This window comes from Rosa rugosa, chromosome 6 (assembly GCF_958449725.1).
Source record: "Rosa rugosa chromosome 6, drRosRugo1.1, whole genome shotgun sequence".
Taxonomy (NCBI): Eukaryota; Viridiplantae; Streptophyta; class Magnoliopsida; order Rosales; family Rosaceae; genus Rosa; species Rosa rugosa.
Window position 1 is genome coordinate 53,779,030 of NC_084825.1, and position 22,959 is coordinate 53,801,988.

At 38.4% G+C, this 22,959-nt stretch overlaps 1 long non-coding RNA gene and 2 pseudogenes across 3 annotated transcripts; 1 reads left to right on the plus strand and 2 right to left on the minus strand.

The window, feature by feature from the left end:
- Positions 1 to 201: 201 nt before the first annotated feature.
- LOC133715416 (TMV resistance protein N-like) lies at positions 202 to 4,316 on the minus strand (annotated as a pseudogene).
- Positions 4,317 to 7,187: 2,871 nt separating this feature from the next.
- On the plus strand, positions 7,188 to 10,610 carry LOC133718049 (uncharacterized). 3 transcript variants are annotated; one of them, XR_009850076.1, is made up of 3 exons: positions 7,188 to 7,294; positions 7,503 to 8,427; positions 8,569 to 10,610. It is a non-coding gene; the product is annotated as an uncharacterized LOC133718049 (long non-coding RNA). The 3 variants fall into 3 exon arrangements; XR_009850078.1 differs by having other exon boundaries at positions 7,214 to 7,294; positions 8,108 to 8,427; XR_009850077.1 differs by having other exon boundaries at positions 7,503 to 10,610.
- Positions 10,611 to 11,487: 877 nt separating this feature from the next.
- LOC133715417 (TMV resistance protein N-like) lies at positions 11,488 to 22,708 on the minus strand (annotated as a pseudogene).
- Between the last annotated feature and the right edge of the window lie 251 nt (positions 22,709 to 22,959).

Below are 22,959 nucleotides of genomic sequence, written 5' to 3' on the forward strand. Positions count from 1 at the left end.
TTTTCTAAAGTCATGTTATTGATCAAGATGGCAGAGCAAATGAAAAAATGTGTCCCGACATAAGAGCACAAGAGAGAGAGGAATATCCAGTTGCAACTAGGAGTCAAAATGTGAAATGGTCACTTACTTCTTATGAATAGTGAGAATAGCAGTGTTGGCCTTTCATTTTTGCTTCGAGGCACTGGACAAAGCAAGACAGTGTCTTCTAAAATTGTTTCATTCTTCTGCAGAGTAATATTCGTCGTCAGAGCACCACTTCCGCTTGTTGCTGCCTCGTGTTGCCTTAACCATGGAACCTTCTTGTTTATCCATACCCTGGTAAAGAGAAATGCTGCTCTTGGATTTGTTCATTTTACTGATCAGCTCTTCCATGTCGTGCTCGTACAGTGCCCGGACCCCACATTTCTTCACCTTTATGCATCTGTTGTTTCCTACAGGTCCAGTGGTTTCGAAGACAACCTCCAGACGCTTCTCAGTAAGTTCCCATAAAGGGCTTCGCAAAACAGATAACCAAAGGTGATCTGAAACAAATTGTCTTACTCTGAATATTTGACCATAAGAAGTATACTTGTCCCAATCAAACATAATTAGACAGGTATCAGGATCTAAATGGGGGTTTTCAGGAACGGCAGACGGATCGTCTTGAGCTACAATTAGAGCACACACAGCAAACCCAATGCACTTGCCTTTACATGCATCCGAAGGTAACTTCTCAGTTATCGAGTCTCCCACACTTTGATTATTGAACCACTCTGGAATTTCACTTCCAGGAATTAAAAACGAGAGAGACAGTTTAGGGCCGCGACGGGTTTCCTGCATATGAACCATCATATCACAACGAGAGAGTACCTCAATCTCAATCCACCGCTTTAGCACTGAATAAAAAAAATAATCTTGATAACCAACCAAACTCGAGCAATTCCTGCATTCGAGATCAAACCACATTAATCTGCCCAAATCTGGTGGATCTGGAAACACTTGTAAGGAAGTACAATTGTCCGTTATCACCCTTAAATCTTCACTTGCCGGAAGTTCTGGCAATTGTTGAAGCTTTGTGCAATTCTCCACATTAATACGTCTAAGCTTAGAAAGCAAATGAATGCTTGCAGGAAGGCTAACAAAATTGTTTCCTCTGAGTTCCAACCTCTTTAAGGAGGACAGAGAACCAATATCATTGGGAATCTCTCCTTCACAGAGATTACAGTCATTCAACTTTAATGTCGTCAAAGAAGAGAAATGCTTCAAGGAAGCTAACAGAGGAATCAAAGGCTGAGGACCCTTTCTTCGAAATAAGCCAAAAGATGATACTATGAGATTCTGCTTAAGAAAAAGGGAGTGTGGCTGCTCTCTTATAACAATTCCATTCAAATCAAGCTCCACCAAACTCTCACTCAAGTGCTCAATTGAAGGCAGTTTCTCAACAGCAGTCCCACTTAAACAAAGCTTTGATAATCTTTTCGTTTGCCCCACAAATTCTGGAATCTTTTTCAGTTTTGAGCAGCCAGATACATCAAATGTTTCAAGAAACTCCATATTTAATTCACTTGGTAGACTCTTAATACTTTTGCAGTTTCTAAAATTCCAAATTTTGAGTCTCTTCGGCAATGCAATGGATGGATGAATCTTAACTAAATTGGTACAACCTTCAAGAACCAACTTCTCAAGATTTGGAATACCTGTGAAATCTGGAGTCCTTGTCAAGTTTATGGAGTAACTAAGATCGATAGATTTCAACTTGCCCAAGTACTGTAGAAAACATGAAGAATGTTAGAACAATCAGATTCCATGCATGAACTTTGAAATTTAATTGTATTTGTGCAATAGAAGATATTCAATAAATTACTTTTATTCCATTCCAGAGGTGATCGATATTGCTATGAACCAAACTGAGTTCAGTAAGTTCATCCGGTTGAAAACATGGTGGGAGAGATTTTGAAGGATACCAACTCCAACTCAGAAATCTCAAGGCATTAGGAAGAAATTTTGGGCCAACAGAAAGCCTCAAATTATGAATGTAGAGCAGCTTCAGTTTACACATTTTAGAGAAGGCTTCAAGATTCCAACCTGCCTCTTCTAATTCAGCCAAGTCTAACAATATGCCTTCAATGGATTCGGTTCCCTGTTATGACAGAAAAGTCAATTACAGTATTAAGTATGTTTCACGTTAAATTAAATGACAACGCTAACCAAGTTTGGTGATTCAATTTTTTTCTTTTTTTCAAAATCTTACCGTATTCTTTGTGAATACATGAAAAATGTCCTTGCGAAGCCACAACCGACTGCGTCCACCAGGCTCTTCATTCTCTTGACAAACAATTTCACGTCCCATTTCTTGTATCAAGTCATGCACATATACGTGGTTGTCAAATGAAATAGTTAAGAGAGATTTCTCAACAAGAACCTCTATTGCAATACGAGAGCAAAACTCGGAATTGTATACTTGTTCAATCATAGACTCATTGTCATACAGCCTGCGGAAACAAGCAATGTCCAGAAAAATTTTCTTCTCCATCTCATCAAGTCCATCAAAACTTATTTTCAGTATTTCAAAAACTTTTTGGTTGGGAGTTTGTTTTAGTTTTTGAAATGCAGAACTCCATGACTCTAGACTTCTTTTGTACAAGAAAGAACCCAAAATTTTAAGAGCTAGGGGAAGACCTCCAGCATATCTAACAAAACTCTTAGACTGTTCTGCATAATCTTCTTCAGGCTCATGTTTCCTAAAGGCTTTCCAACTAAACAGCTGAAGAGCTTCATGTTCTTCTAATCCCTTCAACTCATATTGTTTTTCTATATCATGTGTGACTAGTACATGTCTATCTCTAGTTGTAATGATGATTCTACTCCTTAAACCAAACCAGTCTTTTTCTCCCAACAATTTTTCCAGTTGCTCTGAATGATCCACATCATCAAGAACTAGAAGAACCTCTTTATTACAAAAACATCTCTTTATCATAGTGATTCCACTATAAACATCCCATACTTGAACATTTTCTTCCTTCAAGATTTGGGAAAGGATCTGTTTTTGTAAATGAACTAGACCATGGGTTGCGGAAACCTCTCTGACATTAGCAAGAAAGATACAAACTTCAAATTGATGAGAGATATTATCGTAAACTAGTCTGGCAAGGGTTGTTTTCCCCATACCACCCATCCCCCATATCCCTATAAAGCGAACATCATTTGCTTCTTTATCTAAAAGAACATCTATTTCCTCCAGCTTAGTATCCATTCCAACTAACTTCTCTGTGGAACCAAATACAGTGAGACAAGGATGCACTTTGCTCCACAGTGCTTGCACAATCTCTCTGATAAGCTGTGTTTCATACCTACAACAAGAATATAACAAATCCCATGCTGAATATATGAACATATTGAATATAAAGTTCTCTGAACCGCAATAATAAAGTGGGCGCGCATTCTATGCTCCTATAGGGTAAAACTTCACAGATGCGAGCCATCCAATTAGTTCAATAATTCAATGTGCATGGCATTGTGTGTGTGTGTGTGTGTCACACTCACTAATCTAAGCTCATATTTTGAAATTTCAATACTCACGAGCATTCAAACTTTAAAGTATGTTATTTATGTGTCATTCAATCTTACCTATAATCCTTTGAAGCCCATCCAGCGTGACTGGCCACTTTGGTTAAAGCATCTCTCCACCCTTCCACCGCCTTATTACCTTCCCCAAACTTCTCTTCATGTTTTTGAAACGCTTCAGCAAAGCTGCCCCTTTGATGTCTCACATGAGAGGGATCCACCTCATAAAAGATTGGCAGAATTGTTCCCCTCTCCTCCATGCATTCAAGAATCTTAGACAGTTCAAGCAAGCACCACGTGGAAGTAGCATAGTTTGGCGAAAGAACAACGATCGCAAACCTCGATTGCTCTATTGCTGTGAGGAGCTCCGGAGAGATGGCTGTGCCTCTTTCAAGCTGTGGATCGTCCCTGAAAGTCCTGATTCCTTGCCGCTCCAACTCATGGTATAAGTAGTCTGTGAAGCCCTTGCGTGTGTCTTCACCTCGGAAGCTCAAAAACACGTCGTATTTCCACGGGAAAGCTGAACCCGATGAGGCTCTAACTTGGCTGCTCAACGCCATTGGAAAGTGTGTGAGTGGTGATCAGAGTTCTTCTCCAAACGCACAATCACTGGAAAAGAAATTGTACACGATCGAGAGAAAGGGGTTTCAAGTCATGGAAATAATAGAGAGAGAGAAGTGCACTATCTCATTGTCAATTGATTCCGGGGTCCATTCCCACCATTAGCGAAGCCAATTGTGACACGTACATCTACTTATCCATTGGAAATTTCTCTGTAATCCGTTGTATGCATAAGTCCAACGACCATACAAAATGAAGTAGGGGAGAGAGAGAAGAAAACGACGGAAAGAGAAGACTTTGACTGAAACATCACAAAAAGTCTTTCAATAATAGAGAACTGGGTAGGGTCAGACGACTCTTATATTCTATTGGATCTGGGAGATAAGGCAGTCTAATTTATTAATTAAAAGGTATTAATTTTGATGTAACAGAGTGGCCTGTACAGAAAAGAGCATGGAATTACTACAGCCTTGCCTTCATGTAATCTCAATCTATGACTATTTCAACTAAGATAAATGATTTATTCGGTAAAACAAGGGAGGAAGGTCTAGACGTTCTTTAGCATCTCACCGTATTTGTCCGCAAGTTGGATTCGGTAGAAGGTTGTATATGTCAAAGGTTGTGTATTGACATGTTTGCTTGTTTTTTCTCATAATCTTCTTCAAGCTTGTATATTTTGTAAGCTGAAAAATGCATTTGCTTTGAAAGTTGAAACCTTTAGAATTTAGAAGCATGCATTTGCTTTTCAACGATTTTAGCTTAGAAGTTAAGTTTGTAGTTTCTTTTCTCAGTTATTCTTTAAAACCAAAAAAAAAAAAAAATGCATTTTCTTCATTTTCTAGCTTTTTTTTTTTGATCAAGAAAGAACTTCATTAATAATGAACTGGTTACAATGAGTTTGGGCAACATCTCTTACACAGAAATTGCCACTGGACTTCACACTAGAAATCCATAATGACTGACTGATGGAGTCAAAAAACCCCGACTCAACGACAGACTCAAAACTTGCACATCAACTAAAAGACAGAGACAACATGCGCAGGAGCAGTGAATGCCTAACTCACAACTATGTCAACACTAACTCGCCACCCAGAGTCCTCCTGACCTGCCTTTGATCGACCAAGTCTACACTGATTGTGACTTCGAACCCGACCAAATTGAAATGTTGGACCATCAGACCTGAGACTAAACTAAACCCAACTCCATTGCCACCTTAATGTCAACACCGGCAATCCACAGATGCTCCAAATCGCCATCACCTCCAACCCGAAACCAGAAAGGAACGACCCACTAGAAGGCCAAGGATGATTGTCTATGCTAGTATGCCACAGCCAGACATTTTCGCCACCACTGCTGACCCAACTCCAGAACAGGAACGACCCTCTAGACCGCCGAAGAGAAGATTGCCCATGCCAATAGTTGTAGTGCACCGACCCAACAATTAAAACTTATTACTGAAAAACAAAACCAAAAGACCAAGCCCTAAAAACTAGTAATAACTGCCCACCAACAAGGGCCCACCGCGCCACCACCATCGTGTCACCACCGCCGTCAGGCCAGTGACAGGCAACACCCATGTCCGCCTTCTCCCAACACCGTGCTAAACAACATAAATAAGTAAAAACTTGAAATAAAATAAAACATAGGGCAAGGCCCACAAAGTAAGCCCAAACCCAAACTCCAGCCCAGCGAGGGCCCACAGACAGTATCCAAGCCCAAAAGACCAGATCAGTAAAGGAATCGTATCCAACCCTCCTGGTCCAAGCTAGCAGCTGCACCTCGCCACCGCCGCCGCACTTCCCCCAAGGTCGGACCCTCACCCCCAACGCCGCCCCGCCGCTGATGGACCAACAGCGAGGATCCCACACCCCATCAAACTCCCAAACCCGTATGGCCCAAATCCAGATCGAAAATCCAATCCAATAAACAGGCAAGCACGTCCGCCCTCCTCCAACCCACCACCAACCAGCGATCCCGATCCACCAACCCGGAGTGGCTCTGCTACACCCAATCCACCGTCGTGAAACCGCCCAGCAATCCCCACTCCGATCCAGCAAAGATCCGCCTCCGCTCCGTTTCCCTCCACCAACCCGTCAACCCATCGATCCGATCCTACAATCCATCGCGCCCGACCTCCCCTCCAACCGCCGCAAGACACCACGGGATCCATTTGTTAGCCAAGAAAAATTTGAAATTTGAAAGTTGAAATTTTTACATTATTTTGTTTCTCATTTGTTAGCCAAGAAAAATAATCTGCTTGATTTTTGAACTTTCTTCAGCTTGAAAGTCGAAACCTTTACATTCCTTTTTCTTTTGAAGAACATACATTTACTTAATATTTCTCATGTTACTTGTTCTTGAAGATTGAGACCTGTACATGTTTATTTTATGTGTTGATTTTTTTATTTTTTATAAAAGAAATGGAAGAAACTACATGCATTTTATGATCAATTTTTGGTTTTGGTTATAGTCCTTTGGCAATGGAAGTTGAGCTAAGACAAACTTTACTAGTAGAGTGGCAAAGGGAAATGAGTATCGATTTACCTGATCTGCTTTATTTTGTTGTATTCTCTCAGTTTGTGGCTTGGTATGGAAATGTCAATTGTTTAACTTCACTACAATTCAGTTTGGGGTAGCTAGGTGTACATTTGCAATCCAGGCATTTGTGTACATGCACACAGGCAAGAAGCAGCATTGTAATGAGTTTGAGGCTTGTTTCGCATAACAAGTTTTCGCCTTTATTGGGCTTATATTCCCTTGGCCTTGGCTTTTAGCTGTATGTTCATCTTCTCATCTATTTGAGGCTTGTTTTGGCAATGCTGTTTAACATATTGGTCATTTGATATATGTTATTTAATTTATTTTGCTGCATAATGCTGTTATATATATGACATTAGAATTTACTTATACAAACACGTACAGAAACTTAAACATGCAGTGATGGGGAAGCATGGAGACAAAATGGCTGATGAACATATCTTCCTCAAAGTTCCAAATTGTGGAAAGCCTTGGGAAATACAATTGAAACAATCATCTCGTCGTCAGCGAATATGGTTAGAGAATTGATGGGAGGAGTTTGGCAACTTTTACAGATTTGACCAAGGATTTGACGAAGGAGAACATTCCCATTTCCAACTACGCATCTTGGGTTGGAATGATATTGAAATCGAATACCCTATTCGTGGAGGAGGTACATATATATTGAAATTTTTATTCTGCTTTAGTTAGTAATCTTTAGCTACGAATAACAACTTCATTCTTAAGCTATCGTTTGGTAAGTTGTCTCAACAATCCTTTGTATAATGAAAGAAATTAACAAGTTGGGCACAATGCACCCCTTCGAGGAGGAACATGTTAGATAATCAAGTCGATAACAACCATTAGTTTTTCAATTGCAGGATATAAGAACATCTTTTGCCATGGTACCTTTCGGTAGAGAAGGCACATCTAGACAGAAGTTGGACTGCTGAATACACTGCCTATAGAGACGGTGATGATAGAGTAGAACGTACCTGCAGAGTCTCCATATTCCGGCTGAAAATTGAAGACTAACTAAGCATAAATTGTTCATGGTTCCATATCATACGCTTGTGAGGTTAGATATGAGGAAAAATTAATTAGTTTAGATTAGTGATAGATGGAGTTCAGAGGAAGTATTGCTATTAATGTAAAATTGAGTTGGATTTGAGTGCAATTTTCATTAGCGAATGTTCCTCTTATTGTATCCAAAGTATCTCATCTAGAAAAGAGAAAGAGATTGTGTGAGATCAGTGCAATAACCTTTGAATCATTCAACCATATACACTTTCAGAAAAAAAATTCCTCTCTTTTGGTAAACAAACAAGTTCTGAATGAGTGTTTTTTTTTTTCTATAATAAAGACTTGCAGCAGAAATGGAACAATAAGAAACGGTGTTGAAAACAATGTGATCCATATCATGTCGATTCTTTCAACATGTAAAATAGTGAAGATTTGAACTCCGAACCTCTCAACTCTCAAACAGCAAATGGAAGCCCTCACCAGCCTAAGCCCTAAACCGCCCGAAACGATGAGCAGCGCCGGCATCGGATCCCCCGCCACAATGTCGCCTCCGTCGAGTCCGCCTCGGCTGTGCTCCTCCAATCCCTCGCGTACCTCCAACCGCACCACCGACCTCGGGTTCCGGCTCCGACGATCCGCGCCAACCACCGCGTCGACGAGAAGGAGATGTCCGCCGTCATCAATAAAGTGACCAAAGCCGCCGACCGCGACGACATGCTCTGCGACGACGCCGTTACGTCACCTCAATTCCTCGTCTCCAGGTTGCAGGGGCTCAAACGAAAGGTAACGGATCAGTATTCAATGAATTAGAGTGATCTGGAGTATTGAATTGTTGAAAATTTGAGATAATTTTGGATATTGCTGATTGAATTGGGAAATTTCGATTGTGATTTGTGTGCTGAATGATGTAATTGCTTGGTGAAGCTGGAATAGGGGAGCAAGACTGAGCACCTACAGGCGCAGAGGTGAGTGCTCTGTTCTGTTTCTCATGAAATCTTTCCTGCATTTGAAAATTGGGTGAGGTTTCTGGTGTTAGGAGTGCAATTACGGCTTCTACTGTTCTATTGTGTATGGTACTGTTAGGACTACACTATATCAGCAGAACCTTAGATCACCGCATTGAAGCTGAGATAGGGTTTATGGGAACAGTAGTCTTAGTGCGCAAACTAGCTTCACCTAATTTAGAATGAGTAGTTATTTAGTTTCTATATTATCTTGTAAATGGAAAGTTTCATTGAGTTTAGGGTTTATGGGTTGGTTTTTAATGTTTAGAGTTGAAGATGATCATTTTAGGAAAGGCTGAAGTAAACAAGTCCTGGAAATGAGGATAATGGATAGTTGGAAAGGTTGTTATTTAGAAACTATGTAATGCTTCGTTTAATGTTTCTTTATGATTGATGCTTTAGAGTTGCTTACGGATTGAGATAATTTACTGGCATTGTTGAAGATAGTAGCATATTGTTTCGAAGATTGAGAGTTACTGATGAACTTGTTAACTTTCGACTGGTTGCTATTATAAATCTGTTTCTAGCCTCCTAGGTTTGTAATTGAACTTCATTTAATTTTTATTTCACAGTCGGTTTTGTTGTTTCCCTTATTCAAATATGAGCTTGATCGAATCAACAGTTTTGAATATGGAAGTGAGTGTTTCAGTTCACATAGAACTGGGGATATCTATGTTCTGTACTAATAATTGTTAATTTTTTGAGTTTTTTAGGCTCCTGTAAGGTAAACTTGGGTTTGAATTCATTCTGATACTAAATTGTGTAATGTAAGGCTACCGACAGCTTGTCTTCTTTATGTGGGTGCAACTTTGCAGTTCATAAACAAGTGCTCTTATAAATCAACAAGTGAGCCTCGTACTCGACCTTCAGACTCTCTCTCTCTCTCTCTCTCTCTCTCTCAAACACGCACATACAAATTTGTTATTGCACTCCTGATTGTTTCTCTTATGATTCAATCATAAATGCAACCCCCTCCCCTTCCCTGATAAATGTATTGCATTGTAACAAGTGGCAGATTTTATATATCTTCTTGATAGTTCAATTTCATTTATGAGATGCTTCCCACATTTTGTTGTATTCAAGTTTTGAAGCCATTTATGTGTGTGTGAAGTCCATGTTTGCAAAGATCCTAACACTATTCAGTATGTCAATGCTTTCTTTGAAAATATTGTCCTATACTCTCTTGGTTATAAGATTAAGGAATTATTCTTAGTTTCCCATGTATTTTACCTCCTCAGCTGATTGTCCTATACTCTTGTTGAGAATGTAATGAAAAATGCAGCTGCTCTTCAATTGTGTTATTTTAATATGTGCTCGTCTCTTACTCGTGAAATGCGCTTTTCTATTCTAATGGCCAGAACGCTATGTTCTATAATCTTTCCCACATGGTAGGATTAGCTTCACAACACAATTAGTAATCTATTAGTCGCAGTTAGTATTTGGGAGAATTAGAATAGTTGAATGTCAAAAAATTGGATAATATGTCTGTGCATCAAATATTAAGGATTTTGTTTCTTCTTCTTTGGTTGTCCTCATTTTATGCAATAGCTTACTAATTGTGTTGTGAAGCTAATCCTACCATGTGCATAATTGTTGTAACCTGGTGGGAGAGATTTTGAAGGATACCAACTCCATTTCAGTGACAATTTCAGGTGCTGGTTGGAAAGTATTTAGGCAGGACAATCATCTGGAAGAAGTTGATGTCTGTGTGCTAGAGGTGATAGAGCAGAGTTTCGATATTCTGAGCTAAAAAGTGAAGATATCATGAATTGTTCATAGTTCCAGAGCATACTCTTTTGAGGTTAGATGTGAGGAAAAGTTATGTATCATCTTAAGAAAAAATCAGTGGTAGAGGAAGCTCAGAGGAAGTATTGCTATCAATGTAAAAATGAGTGCTTTTGGTTGGATTTGAGTACTATTTTCATTTGCAGATATTCCTATGTCTAAGGGGATAGTTTTACACAGTTGCTTCTCTCTTTTATCCAAACTATGTCAAGCATTCTTTTGATGCAGTGAAAAGAAAGACTGAGATCAATGCACCAATCTCTGACAGTCAACCATTCCACTTTTAAAACAAAATTTTCCTTCTTTGGGGTAAATAAACAAGTTGTAAGAAATCATTTGATCAATACAAACATCTCGTTTAAATATCTTGAAGAGAATGATAAAACATTTGGATGATCAGCTTATGCCTAAAATCATTTGTAAGGCCATTAGTGTAACACTCTCAACATAGTTAGAACTATGGTGCAAGGCTCAAAAGGTGCAGCTTTAGGTGTCTATGATCGAGTGGCCGTCAAGAAAGACCTCTATGAGCTCTAGCCTTGGAACTCTCATCCAAATCATTGTTCTTTTAGTTTAGTGGTGTGATGAATGTAAATGATGGACTAGATGGTTCAATGACAGAAAATAAATGTAACGTATGTATTGACTTTGGTTTTGTGTTCTCTTTCTTTTTTGGACAATTTTATTGTTTTATATCCAACACTAGTATATGGTTTTTCACTTGTAAATTGGTCCTTCTGCTCTTGCCCAAACAAAAAGGACCTTCAAAATTTGGAACTTTCAGCTTCACTCCGCTTCATGCTCAGTGGCTTCTTCCCCCAACAGAGATCGAAAGGGAAAACGACCTGCCATTCCAGTGGCTTCATGCTCAATCTTGATGATATCAAAGACGTGAAGAAGGTTGTAAAATTACACCTTTACTTTATGTCCTTCTCATAATCTTATTAAAGCTTGTGACATTATAAGCTGAAACATGCATTTGCGTCAGTTCTGATCTTCTTTCACTAGCTTGAAAGATGAAACCTCTGAAACAAGATTACCACAAGACAAAACGTCTTGATTCAGTTTTCTACAGTCATGTTATTGATTAAGATGGCAGAGCAAATGATAAAATATATGTGTCCCGACATAAAAGCACATGAGAGAGAGGAAAGATGTTGAGAATACCCAGTTGCAACTAGGAGTCATAATTTGAAATGGTCACTTCTTATTATTAGTGAGAATAGCAGTGTTGGCCTTTCACGTACTTTTGCTTCGAGGCACTGGGTGGTTAAACCAAGCACAAAGCAAGACAGTGCAAGTCTTCTGAAATTCCTTCATTCTTCTGCATAGTAATATTCGTCGTCAGAGCCACCACTTCCACTTGTTGCTGCCTCTTGTGTTGCCTTAACCATGGCACCTTCTTGTTCATCCATACCCTGGTAAAGACAAATGCTGCTCTTGGATTGGTTCACTTTACTACCAGCCCGTCCATGTCGTGCTCGTACAATACACGGGCCCCACATTTCTTTACCTTCATGCATCTGTTGCTTCCTACGGCTCGAGCGGTTTCGAAGAAAAATTCAACCTCAATGTCTGTGTCCTTCAGACAGTTCTCAGGTTTCCAGTTAAACATGGGCAAAACAATTAAAAAAAGGTGATCTGAAACAATTTGTCTTACACTGAAACCGTAACTTACCCGGTTCCAAGTCCAAGTAATGAAACAGAAATCAGGATTTAACAGACGGTTTTCAGGAACGGAAGACGGATTGTCTTGAGGTACAAATAGAGCACACAAAGCAACCCCAATCCACTTGATATTACATGCATCCGAAGGTAACTTCTCAGTTACCGAGTCTCCCACACTTTGATTATTGAACCACTCAGGAATTTCACTTCCAGGAATTACAAACCGGAAATAGAAATCCTGCATATGAACCGAGAGAGGAGTATCTACCTCAAGCAGCCGCTTCACCACTGAATATAATACGGGGTTACCGACCATACTCAAGCAATTGATGCAAGTGAGTTTAAAGTGCCGTAATCTGCGCAAATCTGGTGGATCTGGAAACACTTGTAAGGAAGTACAATTGTCGGCCGTCACGCATAAGTCATCACTTGCCGGAAGTTCTGGCAATTGTTGAAGCCTTTTGCAATTCTCCACATCAATACCTTTAAGCTTAGAAAGCAAATAAATACTTGCAGGAAGGCTAACAAAATTGTTTCCTCTGAGTTCCAACCACTCTAAGGAGGACAGAGAACCAATGTCATTGGGAATTTCTCCTTCACTGAGATTACAGTCATTCAGCTTTAATTTCGTCAAAGAAGAGAACTGCTTCAAGGACGCTACCAGAGGAATCAAAGGTTGAGGAATCTTTCTTTGAAATAAGCCAAAAGATTTTACTATGAGATTCTGCAGCTTAAGAAAAAAGGAGTGTGGCTGCTCTCTTATAACAATTCCATTCAAATCAAGCTCCATCAAACTCTCACTGCAGTGCTCAATTGATGAAGGCAGTTTCTCAACAGCAGTCCCACCTAAACAAAGCTTTGATAATCTTTTCGTTTGCCCCAAAAATTCTGGAATCATTTTCAGTTTTGAGCAGCCGGACACATCAAATGTTTCAAGAAACTCCATATTTACTTCACTTGGTAGACTCTTTATACTTCTGCAGTTTCTAAAATTCCAAATTTTGAGTCTCTTCAGCAATGCAATGGATGGATGAATTTTAACTAAATTGGGACAACCTTCCAGAACCAACTTCTCAAGATTTGGAATACCTGTGAAATCTGGGGTCCTTCTCAAGTTTCTTGAGTAACTAAGATCGATGGATTTCAACTTGCCTAAGTACTGTAGAAAACATGAAGAATAGTAGAACAATCAGCTTCCATGCCTGAACTTTAAAATTTAATTTTACTTCTGCAATATGTAAGATCAAATATGGACATAACACATATCATCATAAAGTAATTGATGATTAGCTTAATATCAATCCTAGTTTAACATGGATACAAACAGTAAATCAATACTAGTAACTTAATGAATAGTGTATCAATTCATTAAGGATAGTAATCCATTGCTTAGTCGACAAGAAAGGCTACAAGTTGTGATACATTAGGAATCTAATAGTGAAACCTAAACCGACAAGGAATGCTTTAATGGGAAGCTTCTTGAGGTTTAAGTCTCATATATATACAGATGAATTGGTCCCTGATTACTACCACGACTATTGCATATTGTTCTGTCCATTGAGAAGCAAGTTGGTAAGTAACAGAAGACCATATTCAGTGATCGTGTTTAGCAGCTGCATAAGATGGAATCCATGACTGTTATTGCTGAAGGTAAGCCTTAATCTTATTATGATTGTTGTGCATATGTTGTGAGCATGTAACTATGGTTTTACAATTGGTATCAGAGCATAGGCTCACAAATATGAAAAATCGTTTTAGGGTTTTGCAAAACAAACATAAAATTTTTTAAGAGTTTTTTGCTTTACGGGTCAAGTAATTGCTTTACGGGTCAAGTAATTGATCAGGTTACTGACCAAGTCACTGGTCATGTAACTGGTCAGGTATCTGACCAAGTAAGTAACTGACCAGGTAACTGACCAAGTAACTGGTCAGGTACCTGATCAAGGTAAGTTACTTAAGTCGACTGCTGCATCTGGTTAATTATAAAATTCACGCTTCCGCTATGATTTTTTAGCAGCAAATTGGGGAAAAAGCAAAAAACAGGTTTTTCTGTGAGATTGATTTTGATTCATAGCATGATAATTGAATTTTTGATTGTGCCCAAGAACCCTAGTTGCATTCCCGGCGTGCGTTAGGTTAAAGTAGATGGTGACCGGATGAAATTTACAATTTCTTGATTGTTCTGTGGTTTCTTGGAATCGAATCAATTTTGGTTATGCTTGAATATGCATGTTGAATTGATTGATGATATGGTATTGTATCTGTGATTGTGTAAAATTGTATGAAGAACAGAAATCTCCCAGATTTTGTTTACACGTTAAAGTTGACAGATACAAGAGCTTAATTTTCTTACAAGGATGAATCTGGATAGAATGTAAAGTAAAAGAGCTCATATGTTTTGTGGTTTTCTGTTGGCATAAGTGATTATGATGCACAAAGCATCCTTCATTGATGTTGGCAGAAAACATTGATCAGGTACGTGTAACTGGTCAAGTAACTGACCAAGCAACTGACCAAGTAACTGTACCTGATCGAGTAACAAAACTGAAATTGTGTTTTGTGTTTTAAAACTATGCTTCAGTTTTATCTTCCAAAGAAGTGGTTAAGTATGGTTTTAGAATACAAAACAGCAGTATGCATGCTTGATGAAAATAAATACGGATACTTAGAAATTTTTCTTCTGTCTAAAGATGTGGATAAATTTCTTTGGATAACTTGTTTTCATTGAACATGGCATATTGATAAAGAACTCCAGGATATTAAGTTTCTGCTCAAAAGTGATGCTTAATATTGTTTTTGTTATGGACTGACATGAATGCAAGTATGGTTGCTTAGGTTTTCTGTATGTTCTTGTTTTGGTTACTTAAAGCTAAATAAAACACAGAAAACTTAAACATATTTTCTTTACAAACTGAGAACTCACTCGAATTTTTGTTTTGCTCCTTAGGTAACTCTTACATGAACTTGAACAGTGTCTTGATGTTAACTGGAACCAACTATAGAGCTTGGCTAGACTCTGTGGAAAATTATATGGGAATGCATGAGAACATAGACTACTGCTTTACTGAGAATAAGCCTGAAGAGTTAAATGAAAAGAGCACCAAGAAAGATACTGACCTTTACAAGAAGTGGCATAGATCCAATAGAATGGCTAAGAACCTCATTAGAACATCTATGTCTAAGACTGTCAGGGGAAGTATAGAAGAGCCTGAGCTAGCATCAGATTTTCTGGAACTCATAGGTGCTAAGTTTAAAGAAAGTGAAAAAGCAGAAGCAGCTAGGCTAACCAAGGAGTTTCATGATCTAAAGTACATGGGTTCAGGGGGAGTTAGAGAGCATATTATGAAGATGATCAATATAAATGGCAGACTCAGGGAACTCTTAATGGGGGTTAGGGATGAGCAAGTAGTGCATTATGCACTACATTCCTTGCCTAACAGTTTTAGTCATCTTAGGACCAGTTACAACTCTCAAAAGGGAAACTGGACTCTAGATGAACTTATATCCATCTGTGTGGATGAGGAATCTAGGATCAAGGAAGAAAAGGAACCTGCTACAACCATTAACCTCATTGAGAAGCCTAAAAGGAAAAAGCCCCAGAACAAGCTCAAGCCTACCAAAGCCATAACTAAGAGTTCAACAGCTGCAGTGGCCAAGGAAAACAGGCCATTCAGGTTCAAGTGCTACTTTTGCAAAAGAGTAGGACACATGAAAAAGGACTGCACTGGCTATAAGAATTGGTTAGCCAAAAAGGGTAAGATTTTTTCTAATACAGTTTTTTCCTTAGAAATTAATCTTATAAATGTTGAACCACAGTCTTGGTGGATAGATTCAGGCTCACCTATTCATATTACTAATTCTTTGCAGGGATTCATAAGGAGGAGAATCCCAAAAAGTGATGAAGTGAACCTGTGTGTAGGCAACGGCATGAGAGTGGCAGTCAAGGCTATTGGAACCTTAAAGCTCGATTTAGGATTAGGAAAATTATTAGTTCTGGACAATGTTTTTTATGTACCTTCCATGAGAAGGAATTTGGTTTCAGTTTCTCTTTTAGTAAAATCTGGTTGTAGACTTGTTATGGATAGTAATGGAATTCTTATTTCTAAAAATTCTGTTCAAATTGGTTCTGGTGTTATTATGAATGATTATTTACAGTTAAATTGTTCAATGGCTCAACAAGAAATTTTACTTGTTGAAAATAACACCAACAGTACTAGCACTTTAACAGGTGTTAAAAGAACCAAACTAAATGAAAAGTCTGCATTTTTATGGCATAGAAGACTCGGCCATGTTTCAAAAGAGAGACTGAAAATTTTGGTGAAAAACAACATCCTAAATGAACTTGATTTTTCTGATCTAACAGACTGTGTTGAATGCTTTAAGGGAAAAATAACTAATACTAGAAAGAAGACTGCATATAGAAGCCAAAATTTATTAGAACTCATACACACCGATATATGTGGACCATTTAGGCATCAAACTATCTGTGGAAATGTGTATTTTATCACATTCATTGATGACTTTTCTAGATACAGTTATATTTATCTACTTTCAGAAAAGGCACAAGCATTGAAAGCCTTTAAAATCTTTAAGTCTGAGGTAGAAAATCAACTAGAAAAGAAAATCAAAACAGTGAGATCAGATAGAGGGGGTGAGTTCTATGGCAAGTACACTGAATCCGGCCAACAAAAGGGTCCATTTGCCTTGTTTTTGCAAGACAATGGAATTAAAGCTCAATATACAACACCCTATAACCCACAACAGAATGGTGTTGCAGAGAGAAAGAATATGACTCTTTTGAACATGGTTAGATGCATGATGTGTACAACTGGTTTGCCAAAATTTTTGTGGGGTGAGGCTTTAAAAACTGCAAATTATATTTGCAACAGAACACCTAGCAAAGCTATAGAAAAGACTGCTTTTGAGCTTTGGTGTGGCAGAAAACCTAGTCTTCATCACTGCCATGTTTGGGGATGTCATGCAGAAGCTAGGATTTATAATCCAAGCTTGAATAAACTTGATCCTAAGACAGTTAGTTACTATTTTATAGGTTATCCAGATAAATCTAAAGGCTATAAATTATATTCTGCTCATCATTCACCTAGAATTTTTGAAACACATCAAGTAAAGTTTCTAAGTGAAAAAGTTCACAATACAAACCTTGAGGATTTAACCTCAGATTTTGAGGAAATTGTGTCGGATGAGAATATAAGTGTTGTATTGCCTTTAGAACAAGATGTAACTGATCGAGTCACTGGTCGAGTAACTGACCACGTAACTGTCCCTGATCAAGTAACCGGTCATGTAACTGGTCATGTCACTGACCATGTAACTGACCAAGTAACTGTACCTGGTCATGTAACTGACCATGTAACTGATCAAGTACCTGTCATTGGTCAAGTCACTGACCAAGTAACTGTCACTGGTCAAGTAACTGACCCTGTAACTGATCAAGTCCCTGTCAACCCTCAGCCTAGAAGATCACAGAGAGCAAGAAAACCAACTTATGGGGGGGAAGATAGTGACTACATTGTTTATCTGCAAGAAGCAGAAATTGAAATGGACTGTGCAGAGGACAATGATCCAACTACATTTAACCAGGCTATTGAAAGTAATGAATCTCACCAATGGCAGCTAGCAATGGAAGCAGAAATTGATTCCATGAGCCAAAATGCAGTTTGGGAATTAGTTGAACCTGACCCTAATCAGAAACCTATAGGTTGTAAATGGGTTTTCAAAACCAAAAGAGATGCAAATGGCAATGTAGAGAGACATAAAGCAAGATTAGTTGCCAAGGGTTTTACACAGAAGGAGGGCATTGATTTTACTGAGACTTTTTCTCCAGTTTCTACAAAAGACTCGTTTAGGATAATCATGGCTTTAGTGGCTCACTTTGATATGGAGCTACACCAAATGGATGTTAAGACAGCCTTCTTGAATGGTGAACTAGATGAAGTGATTTATATGAAGCAGCCAGAAGGTTTTGTGCAAGCTGGAAGTGAAAACTTAGTATGCAGGTTAAGAAAATCAATTTATGGCCTTAAACAAGCTTCTAGACAGTGGTACAAGAAATTTGATTCTGTGATTTCTACTTTTGGATTTACAGAGAATCTTGTTGATGAGTGTGTTTATTTGAAGACAGTTGGGAACAATTTTATTTTTCTGGTACTCTATGTGGATGATATACTTTTGGCTAGCAGTAACATCAAACTGCTCAAAGACACCAAGAGCTTTCTGTCAAAGAATTTTGACATGAAAGACTTAGGAGAAGCATCCTATGTACTAGGCATTGAGATTAAAAGAGATAGAGCACAGAGACTACTTGGTTTGTCTCAACAGAATTATATTACCAAAGTTTTGAAGAGATTTGGTATGGAGAAGTGTGCAGCTGGAGAAGTCCCCATGTCCAAAGGAGATAAACTAACCAATAAGCAAAGTTCCAAAAGTGATGTTGTGAAAGAAAATATGGAGTCAAAGCCTTATGCTAGACTTGTAGGAAGTCTCATGTATGCACAAGTCTGCACTAGGCCAGACTTGTCTTTTGCAGTAGGGATTTTATCGAGATTTCAATCTAATCCAGGCCATGAACATTGGGTAGCTGGGAAGAAAGTGTTGAGGTACCTGCAGAAAACTAAAAGTCACATGCTAGTTTATAGGCAAGTGGAGGATTTGAAACTCGTTGGATTTTCAGATTCTGATTTCGCAGGGAACTATCCAGACTCCAAGAAGTCAACTTGTGGATATGTGTACATGCTAGCAGGAGGTGCAGTTGCTTGGAAAACCATGAAGCAAACACTAGTTTCAACCTCCACCATGCAAGCTGAATTTATTGCAGTATATGAAACTGTGTGTGAAGGACTTTGGATCAGGAATTTCTTGATGCAGACCAAAGTGTTAAGTCACATTGTGGCAGGCACACTTGTGATTTATTGTGATAATGAAGCAGCAGTTTTCTTTAGCAAGAACAGTAAAAGATCAAATAATTCTAAACACATTGATTTAAAGTATTACAGTGTTAGAGAAAGGGTTAAGCATGGTGAGATAGCTGTTTTGAGCATTGACACGAATTCACAGCTAGCAGACCCCTTCACCAAGGCATTGTCAGTAGCAGCATTCCAGAAGCATACAGCCAACATTGGAGTTTTAGCTAATCTAGATGCTTAGGTTCAGTAGAGAGTTAATCCAGTTGGAGCAATTTAAATTTCTAAGGTTTTTGAGTTCTTGTATTTTTAGTTGTGATCTTTTGACTTTATTTATCACAACTTGTTTGTAATGACAGATTTTATTATTAATAAATTTTGAGGTATTTTCAGATTTTGGTTATTGCTGCAGCTTTTATTAAATGTTCTGAAAATTATCGATTTTGTGTTTAAAGTTATACTTGCTATCAGATGGCTTAAATCATGTGAAGCATGATGATAAGGTTCAAGCAATATTTTTAAGCCATCAGTGTTCAGTGAATTTGCTTGAGTTTCTAGTTTTAGAAACATAAAGTAGGACCTAATATATGTTTACTTGTTGATACACATTAACATATATTGTATCACTTCTGGTTGAACATATGTGGATTTCAGAAGTTTGTGTTAGTGGTTTTGAAACTCTGCATTTTTGTTAAAATGTATACTGTTTCTTGCTCTACATAAGTAACTGTGATCTGACCATGTTGGAATGGATTTTCGATTTGAGTTTGTTATCTGGCGCGCACTTCAGTAAGTTAAGTAGGTTTTGATGTTCTCTGGTGCAAATCATCGAGCATGATATGTATGAGTCCAAGGGGGAGATTGTAAGATCAAATATGGACATAACACATATCATCATAAAGTAATTGATGATTAGCTTAATATCAATCCTAGTTTAACATGGATACAAACAGTAAATCAATACTAATAACTTAATGAATAGTGTATCAATTCATTAAGGATAGTAATCCATTGCTTAGTCGACAAGAAAGGCTACAAGTTGTGATACATTAGGAATCTAATAGTGAAACCTAAACCGACAAGGAATGCTTTAATGGGAAGCTTCTTGAGGTTTAAGTCTCATATATATACAGATGAATTGGTCCCTGATTACTACCACGACTATTGCATATTGTTCTGTCCATTGAGAAGCAAGTTGGTAAGTAACAGAAGACCATATTCAGTGATCGTGTTTAGCAGCTGCATAAGATGGAATCCATGACTGTTATTGCTGAAGGTAAGCCTTAATCTTATTATGATTGTTGTGCATATGTTGTGAGCATGTAACTATGGTTTTACACAATAAACTTACTTTTATTCCATTCCAGAGGTGATCAATGTTACTATGAACCAAACTGAGTCCAGTAAGTTCTTCCGGTTGAAAACATGGTGGGAGAGATTTTGAAGGATACCAACTCCAGTTCAGAAATCTCAAGGTATTAGGAAGATATTTTGGGCCAAGAGAAAGCCTCAAATTATGAATGTAGAGCAGCTTCAGTTTACACATTTTAGAGAAGGCTTCAAGATTCCAATCTGCCTCTTCTAATTCATACAAGTGTAACGATATGCCTTCAATGGCTTCTGTTCCCTGTTATAACAGATAATTCCAGGATTAAGTATGTTTCATGTTAAATTAAATGACAGCACTAACCAAGTTTGGTGATTCAATTTTTTCAAAATCTTACCGTATTCTTTGTGAATACATGAAAAATGTCGTTGCGCAGCCACAACCGACTGCGTCCACCAGGCTCTTCATTCTCTCGACGAACAATTTCACATCCCATTTCTTGTATCAAGTCATGCATAAATATCCTGCTGTATGATGAAATAGTTAAGAGAGATTTCTCAACAAGAACATCTATTGCAATACGAGAGCAAAACTCGGAACCATATACTTGTTCAATCATAGACTCATTATGAAACAGCCCGCGGAAACAAGCGATGTCCAGAAAAATTTTCTTCTCCATATAATCAAGTCCATCAAAACTTACTTTCAGTATTTCAAAAACTGTTGGGTTGGGAGTTTGTTTTAGTTTTTGAAATACAGAACTCCATGAATCTAAACTTCTTTTGTACAAGAAAGACCCCGAAATTTTAAGAGCTAAGGGAAGACCTCTAGCATACCTAACAAAACTCTTAGACTGTTCTGCATAATCTTCTTCAGGCTCATAGTTCCTAAAGGCTTTCCAACTAAAGAGCTGAAGAGCTTCATCTTCAGTTAATCCCTTCAACTCATATGGTTCTTCTATACCATGTGTGACTAGTACACGCCGGTTTCTGGTTGTAATGATGATTCTACTCCTTAAACCAAACCAGTCTTTTTCTCCCACCAAGTTTTCCAATTGCTCTGATTGATCCACATTGTCAAGAACTAGAAGAACCGCTTTATTACAAAAACATCTCTTTATCAAAGTTATTCCACTATAAACATTCCATACTTGAACATTTTCTTCCTTCAAGATTTGGGAAAGAATTTGTTTTTGTAGATCAACTAGACCATGGGTTGCGGAAACCTTTCTGACATCATCAAGAAAGATGCAAACATCAAATTGATGAGAGATTTTCTCATAAACTAGTCTAGCAAGGGTTGTCTTACCGATACCACCCATCCCCCATATCCCTATAAAGCGAACATCATTTGCTTCTTTATCTAAAAGAACATCTATTTCCTCCAACTTAGTATCCATTCCAACTAACTTCTCTGAGGAACCAAATACTGTGAGACTAGTATGCACTTTGCTCCATAGTTCTTGCACAATCTCTCTGATAAGCTGTGTTTCGTACCTACAACAAGAATATAACAAATCCCATGTTGAATATAAAGTTCTCTTGTAAGATAGAACTGAACCGCAATAATAAAGTGGCATTCTATGCTCCTAGCAAGAGTAAAACTTCACACATGTTTGCAAAATTTGGCATAGTGTGTGTAAGCACTCACTAGCATTCAAACATTAAAGTACATTATTTATGTGTCATTCGAGCTTACCTATAACTCTCTGAAGTCCATCCAGCGAGACTGGCCACTTTGGTTAAAGCATCTCTCCACCCTTCCACCTCCTTATTATCTTCCCCAAACTTCTCTTCATGTTCTTGAAACGCTTCAGCAAAGCTGCCCCTTTGATGTCTCACATGAGAGGGATCCACCTCATAAAAGATTGGCAGAATTGTTCCCCTCTCCTCCATGCATTCAAGAATCTTAGACAGTTCAAGCAAGCACCATGTGGAAGAAGCATAGTTTGGCGAAAGAACAACGATCGCAAACCTCGATTGTTCAATTGCTGTGAGGAGCTCCGGAGAGATGGCTGTGCCTCTTTCAAGTTGTGGATCGTCCCGGAAAGGCTTAATTCCTCGCCACTGTAACTTGTCGTATAAGTGGTCTGTGAAGCCCTTACGTGTGTCTTCACCTCGGAAGCTCAAAAACACGTTGTATTTCCACCGAAAAGCTGAACCCCCAGAAGCTCTAACTTGGGCTCTCAACGGCATTGGAAAGTGACTGATTGGTGATCAGAGTTCTGCTCCAAACGCACAATCACTGGAAAAGAAATGGTACGCGATCGAGAGAAAGGGGTTTCAAGTAATGGAAACAACGAAGGAGAGAGACACAGAAGGAGACGACCGAAAGAGAAGACTTTGGCTGAAAGTGAAACATCACCCAACTCATATTGTATTGGCTCGCAGTTTTATTAAGGGTTTTTGTCCATTTACACCATTTTTAGAGATTTTTTTCCCACTTACCCCATTAAGTTTTTTTAATTCCCTCTTACCCAAAACACTCTAAGGAGGTCTTCTCTAATACCCAATTAAGATTTTTTTTTTGTTTTTTAATTTTTTTTAATACCATTTTACCCTCACCCCTTTGTTACTTAGAGAGAGAGAGAGAAAATTGAAGAGAGAGAAAC